Here is an 8,285-nt window from a genome sequence, read left to right on the forward strand (position 1 = left end):
TGCATTACTGTCGGACTTCCAGAACCATAAGATCCTATGGGAAAGGTCCAAAAAGAGTAGGCAGTGGGAGCAGGTTTGACCAATTGAAAAGTCAGGATAGTGAAGAATTCATAGTTGACAACTGAGTCCAAGTTAAATAAAAAGACCAGAGTTACTAAGAAGATAATAGAAGGGACTGGGAGATTCAAAATCAAGGTGTAAGGGATATGATGGGAGAAAGAGATGGAGGTTAGGAGCATCAGAGTGACAAGAAATTCAATGACATACCTCAGAAAGGAAAGGGAACCTTATCACAACAGGTGTTGGATATGGATGTTACCAGTCTACACTGAAAATGGAAATGGCAGTCACTGTAGTCAAGAAGGGGCTAAAATATCCAAGAGGGAAGATGGATCAACAGCGATATTTGTACGGCATACCCTTATAGTACATATTTCTCTAATGAGATGGTAAAGATGCTGAATACTGGTTACAAAAGTTTGCTTTTTTCCTCATGAAAAACTGCCTTCAGTTCATCTATCAGCGATCTACTAGGGCTGTATTTATTTATATTTTCCAGTTCTCTTATTTCAATATTAAAAAGTTCTGGGATTTTTCTAGACAGACCTCCCATGGAGGACTTTGGGGAGAATATAAACAAATCAAAAGAGATAGACAGACATGAATAGATTGAGAACTTTGCCATTGGAAGCAACTTCTGAAGTGAAGATCACAGACTTATATGAGTATATATTTCAGTGTGTTTCTATTTCTATTAATTGACACATCCATAAAGTTGGGAAATCAAGTGGAACAAGGGCTGCATTTGGAATCAGCAAGATTAATCTCACCTCTGATATTTGCTATGTGACTGTGAGCAAGCCATTTAACTTCTCTGGGCCTCAGTTTCCCCATCTGTTAAATCAGGATAAAAAAAATGTCTATCTTACAAGATTGGTGTGAAGCTCAAATGAGAAGACCTAAGTACTTTGCAAACCTGAAAGTTCTCTATACATGTTAGTTATTATTATAAGTTTTGAGCTCTATGATAAGTACTTAGAAAATAGGCTTTGTTAATTATCCTCCATAGTAAATAATAATAATAACTATCATTTATATATTATGTTACAAACATTATCTCATTTAATTAAGAAAAATGTTCATTTTACTGTATAAAATAAATAGTTGGATAGGAGGAGGAATAATCACACTAAGTCATATTTACGGATTGTTTGGTCCATATTTATAGTCGGTAAAGAGACTTCCTTACAACTGTCTTGTGAGGAAGGTAAGATACACATATTCTATAAATGGGAAAATTGAAGTACAGAGTGTTCAATGTCTTGCCCGAAGTGATTCAGCTATTAAGTATTGGAGGCAAGACTCAATTCAAGGGGTTCAAGAACTGGATGGCATTCTAGGATTTGTAGTTCAGTGGGATAAGCATTCTCTCTCACCCCTGAGAGCAATTCAGACTATAGTGTGATTGTTGAGCTGTAAGGCACACTTTCTGGAATATTTTTACCTGGAAGTTTTGGAAAGGATTCAGGCAGCTTGCCAGAAAGGAAGGAGCTGGGACTGAATGCAGCAACAGTGCAGGCCGTGAGAACAAAACTAAACTAGGACAGAAAAGGTTTGAGATCAAGATGGGCAGCTGAGTCTCTGCAAGCATCTTTGGAACAAAGAACATAGCCTGGGGGTTCTGCTGTAATCACTTCTTTAAGAACTGGGAGAAGTTCCAAAATATGTATTCTTCCCCCAACTTGTTCTCCTTCTGCCTGTCCAGTAAGTGGTCTAATATATTTGCTGGCTACTCTCAATTAAGCTTTTTCTGTAGCCTGATTTTGTTTCCTATGTAAAGAAATCAATAGCCAAAAAAGACTTGAATTATAAATTTCATCTGGATTAAGAAAGGAGCAAGGACACCAATGGTGAGTGGATAGAAATGAGTTTGGGATTAGAGATAAAACCCCAAAATTCAATTAGGGCATAAGCTAACCCTCTGTCTGGATGCCAGGAATTTTCCTGAGTCTCTTAATAACTATTTATCTGATATAAACTCTGTAAAATAGCAGAGAGGACTACATGAACTTGAAGACCCTTTACTTCCTTCTAGACAGAAAATTAAATCTCTAAAGGCTCTAGGCCAAGGAGGAGGTGATGAGCATCCCTTTCAAACACAGAAGCAAGACCTGAGGCAGCCAGATAGCACAATAGGGAGAGTTAGTGGGTTGGGAAGGACGGGACAGAAAGATCTGAATTCAAATTCAACTAAAATTCTCACCTTGTACAAGAATTCTGTCCCAATTCTTCTCTTGATTAGCTCCAATTTATCTAATACATGCTCTTTTTGTACCTAATTGTTTGCTTATCATCTATCCCTGTGAGCTTTTACTACTTACTAACTGGGAGATCCTGGGAAAATCACTTAATGTCTGTCTTAGTTTCCTCAACTATAAAATGGAAATAATAATGGCACACTTCCCCAAATTGTTGTAAGAATCAAATGAGATTTTTTTAATTTTTTTAAAAGAATCAAATGAGATAATAATTCTAAAGTACTTAGTACAGTGCCTGATACACACTATATATTACATAAATGTTAGTTATAATTATTATTATAGTAATATAATATGTAGTTAATATGTTATCGTATATTATAATAATTATAACAAACATTTATATAATACATATGTTAAAATTGTTATTTTCATTCTTTTCCAAAGGAGAGAACAGTACAGAAAGGATTGAGTACTGGCAGTTCAACTCTCCCTTATATAGGTTCCAGGGTATACAATTTTTTAACCCCAAATCTGAACTTCTTTGCATTACACAAAAGTACCTTTCAGAAATAGCTATTTATCTCTAATTAAAACCTAAATGTTTATTTTTATAGTATAGACTTCCTTTGAATCCAATTGTGAAAAAAGGCCATCTAGAAAAATCCAGATACAGTTGTTCAGGTCTCTCTCCCCAATCCCCACTCCTTACCACCAGTGCCATGAATGTATTTTCCTATCTCTCTGGCAGAATTTGCAGAGCCAGGCATTTCATAATCAAAGGGTTTTAAATTTACCTTAAAAGAATATTCTGTTTTGATAAGGAAACTGTTTAAGATTAAGCAATTCTCTAATGTTTCCTGCAGTTCCAGACTTCATTCAAATCAAAAACTACAAATAAAATTTATCGATGAGATCCAAGCACTTGCCTAAGTGAAAAATAGATCATGTCTGAAAGCAGAGCATTTCACTAGAGGTCAACATGGCAGTATAAAGGGGAGTCAGTTGGTCGATAGGCAAACGTCAAACATCATCATGTGCCATTGGGCAAGCTATCTGCCCTCAAACACTAGCTGTGTGATTCTGGGCAGGTCATTTCACCCTGTTTGCCTCAGTTTCTCCTCTGTAAAAATGAGCTGGAGAAAGAAATGGCAAATCTCTCCATTATCTTTGTCAAGAAAACCTCAAATGGGGTCATAAAGAGTTGGACGGACTTGAATAAAATGACTAAATAACAACAAAATAAACTTATATGTGTTGGACCCTGTGCTAAATGCTGAAAACACAAAGAAAGGGGGAAAAAATATTTTTTTTTCTTAAAAAAGCTGCTATTCTTAAGGAGATCACAGTGTAAGGGGAGAAGCAATATGCAAACAACTATGTACAAGAAGAGCATATACTAAATAAATTGGAGCTAATCAACAGAGAAATTAGAACAGAATTTTTTTTTATTTTTCCAATGACATGCAAAGATAGTTTTCAACATTCACTTTTGCAAAACCTTACAAAATCTTCTCCCCCCTTATCCCCCAAACAGCAGGCGATCCAATATAGGTTAAACATGTGTAATTCTTGTAAACATATTTCCATATTTGTGGCTACACAAGAAAAATCATATCAAAAGGAGAAAAAACAAACAAAAAAGGTGAAAATACTCTGCTTTGATCCACATTGAGTCTCCATAGTTCTCTCTCTGGATGCAGGTGGCTCTCTCCATCCCAAGTCTATTGGAATTGCCTTGAATCACCTCATTGTTGAAAACAGCCAAGTTCATCACAGTTATCATCAGATAATATTGTTGTTGGCGTGTAAAATGTTCTCCTGGTTCTGCTCACTTCATTTAATATCAGTTCATGTAAATCTTTCTAGGCTTTTCTGAAATCAACCTGCTCATCATTTCTTGCAGGATGATAATATTCCATTTCCATTCATATACCATAACATTCTCCACTCTAAATGTATAGTATAAATAAATAGATAAAAATAAATCCATTCCCCAGGTGACAGAAATGAACTCAGTTTCCAGTTTCCTGCCATTACAAAGAGGGCTGCTACAAACATTTTTGCACATGTGGGTCCTTTTCCCTCTTTTGTTATTTCTTTGGGATACAAGCCCAGTAGAGACACTGCTGGATCAGTGCGCACAATTTAGGGCCTTTGGGCATAGTTCCAACTTACTCTCCAGAATGATTGGATCAGTTCACAACTCCACCAACAATGCATTAGTGCTGGAACAGAATTCTTATACAAGGTGAGATCTTTTAACTGGGATTTTGAAGGAAGTCAGTGGAGATGAAGAGGAAGAGCATCCCAGATAATGACTCACTTGCCCCATTGGTAGTCTCATGATATCTGGAGAATGAACTCCAGCATTGAGTGAATGAACCTTCTTTGAAAAATTTTTGGGAGGATATGCACGAGACTCATTATAAAACAGATAGGCACTTAGTATCATTGGGAAAAGGGTAGAATGTTTCATGAAAAAGTTACTATTTGGCAGTTAAGGAAGATTCATCTAAAATCCAGAGTGAATAACTATGTGATATGTCCCAGATAAGCCACATAACTGAATGGCATCTAGTCCATTCCCTGATTACCCAAGAGATGTTTCACTTAAAATATTCCCTCAGGGAACATCAGTTTTATCATAAAAAATTTTTCAACATACCCCACACAGGTATTGTTTAAACTGGATTTTCATCTTAAACAATAAAATGGTAAAGAGAAAAGATTCAAGAAAGTATTTAATATAATAGATGCAAGTTTGATTTTGTAAGGTGTTCTGTCTAGGATAAATCTGTAGAAATCTAATTGCTTTTTAAAAAGCATTTTAGTAAAATCATGATACATATGTTTTATAAGCAACATTTAAAGACGTAAACCACATCATAATATGACAGATATAATGAAAAACTATCCTAAAGACTTTCCATGAAACCATTTACCATTCCACTTATGGCTTCCCATTTTCCTTGCATCATCAGATATGAAGCACTTATCACTAAAAGCAGTTTTAAGGCATTTTATGAACAATTTATCTGAAGTATAAAGTGATATAATTATATTTTAGGTACATCTTACAACAAAGTAAATCCTTTCTATGGTCTCCTTGTGACAAAATAACTTAACATTAAAGCATTTACCAGATTTATTATAGTGAAAGATTAAAGTATTTACACATCCCAAAAAGCTAATTTGACAAATCAAATCTAATTATGAAATATGATGGGAAGATAGGACTACAAAAAAATTCTCATGCTAGCTCATGCCTTTGCAAAGACTTTGCACTTATCTTAAGATTTAAGGTGCTAATTAATTTCCAAAAATAAACACAGTTGTGAAGTGGTCTGTTTCCTACATACTCGGTTTCTCTTTGACATCCCAATAGTCACATATAATAGCACAGTGGAAAGCTATGGTCAAGCAATTATTGCTAAATGTAGACTATGTGTTAGTCCCACAGAAAGTAGAAACTTTACACAAAGGGGCACCATCAATGTCCTACCTTCTCTACAAATAAAAATATATGAGCATGCACCCAACATATCTGAAAAAAGGACTGAAGAAAATAATAACCCAGTGGGATTCAATCCCATGGAATTCACAAAGTACTGAAATGATTGCTCCAAACACAAGGCAAAATGGGATCATTAAAACTACAAAATAATTAAAAACCTACATATCAATTAAGGAAGGAAATTACCCAAATATACAGTCATTCCTATGAAAATCAGATTTTGGAAAAAATATATTAAACATATGATAACCTATAGGCCATATACCTATGGCTCTTATTTTGTTTGTTTTGCTATTAAGAACAACAAAGTTGGGGGGAATCATGTAAACTGGCTTATTTTTTTCTATAAAACAATGGTAAAAACAAATCTAAGTTGATTGTCATTCATAAGATCATACCACCATAGAATCAATGGGACAGGCTGTCTAGTCTAACCCTCTTTTATGTATGAAAAATAAGAAGCTCAGAAAAAGGAAATGATTTGTAAAATACCATACAGGTGCTAAATGGTAGATATGGATTTGAATCCAAGGACTTTGATTCCAAATCTGGGATTCTTTGCACATATTTCACAGGTGCACATCTCAATTTATTTAAGGAAATGTCTTTTCTATATAGTTACACAAATATACATATATAAAACTCAATTTACAGTAGGTAGGAACAAATTTAGAACAATATAACATTAAAATAATCAAGAATCAGCAGAAGCAATTAACAAAACATTACTTTAAAAACACTTGAATAGACATTTCATTATAATTGAGCACAGACATAAAAAGACCTCATAGACAAGTAGGTAGATAAATACATAATACAAACATACACATATACATTTATGCGTGTGTGTGTGTATCACACACATTCATTATTAAATGCCTACTATGTGTCAGGTACTATAATATACTCCAGGAATACAGATACCAAAAAAACAGTCCATGACTGAAAGTCCATGAAGGAAAGCACCATAAAGAGACCTTGGAAGGTAAGTGGGGGTCAGAGTAGGAAGAAAAGTAGGCAGAGAAATGGACTTTTGAATTTAGGTTTGATAAAGCTGAAGCTCATCTATCAGTACTCAATGTGGCTTCAGGGGCAGAGTCCAAGTTTCTAATGGATTGTAAAGTTGATGGCTCTGAAAAAAATCTGAATAAAGATGCAATAAAAGAGTGTGTTGTGCCTCTTACATTTTTGTTTATAGAACTACAAAGGGAATTTAAGTTGGAGAAAGAAGAACATTGACTGGATAGAACATCAGGCTTGGGGATAGGAAGTTCTGAGTTCAAATCCCCAACCCAAGATATTTACTAGAGGGTGACCTTGAAGCAGTCACTCTACCCTGTTTAGCTTGACTTTCTTATTTTAAAATAAGCTGGAGCAGGAAATGGCAAACCACTCCAATATTTTTGCAAAGAAAACTCCAAATGGGATCACAAAAACTGAATATTTCTTTTAAAAAACAACTAAACAATTACAGACTAGAACCAAATAATAGAAGGTTTGAAGAGAAAAAGAAGTTGATTAACTTCAATAAAGATGTTAGGGAGTTGCAGTTTACCACTTCCCTTGGATATTTTTATTCTAGCTGAATATTATGAAAAATTGAGGAAGTTTGGCAGCAAAACTTGCTATTAAAGAAATCTAATTATCATCCGATAACTGCTGAAGTCTTTATCTCACGTTGTCAGCTTAAGCACAATCTGACATTGTGAGAAAATCAAGATTTCAGGCCCCCAATTATCTCCGGCATAGACTATTATAATCGACTCCCAACTGATCTTCCTGCTTCCAGTTTAAACCCTGCCCAATAATTCCTTCACACTGTTTGCTGCCTGCTAATGACTAATTGCATCACTCCTCTCCTCAAAAAATCTTTAATGGCTCCCCATTTCCAGATGAATAACATTTAAACTACTTTTACTGGCATCCAAGACCCCCCCACAAACTGGCTTCAACCCGTCTCCCGCTACTTCCCCTTATCTACTCTAATCTCCATCTCACCCCTGTTCTCATTCTGCAAACTACCATGCCTACAACAGACCTCCAATGGGTCCCTAACCCCACCTTCTATGCCAGTTAAAATCCCTCTCTTACATCATGACTTAACACCAAGCACCTCATGAAACAACTTGTATTCTTTCTAGATAAAACTGATTTCTCCCTCCCTAAACTTCTTAAGATTAACACTTTATTGGGATCTCCCCTTTGCCTTTTTTATCTCCTTCTTTATAATTATTTTTGTACATACCAGCTAGATTGGCAATTCCTTATACTTGGAATTTTTGCTTTATTACACCTTTGTATCCCTAACACACAATGCTAGTATACAGTGCCTTGTATATGGTAAAGATGGGAGAGCAGAAGTGGATCTGATTCCACTGGCACGTTGGACTACAAAATGAGAAAATCCTTCGATTTTCAATGCAACTTATTAAGCTTGGTATCAAACTCAAATAAAAGCAAGGACTAAGGTACATGAAGATCTCTGAAAACTGCATGTTGACTTAGATTTA

Source organism: Sarcophilus harrisii, chromosome 5 (assembly GCF_902635505.1).
Source record: "Sarcophilus harrisii chromosome 5, mSarHar1.11, whole genome shotgun sequence".
In the NCBI taxonomy this organism is placed as follows: Eukaryota; Metazoa; Chordata; class Mammalia; order Dasyuromorphia; family Dasyuridae; genus Sarcophilus; species Sarcophilus harrisii.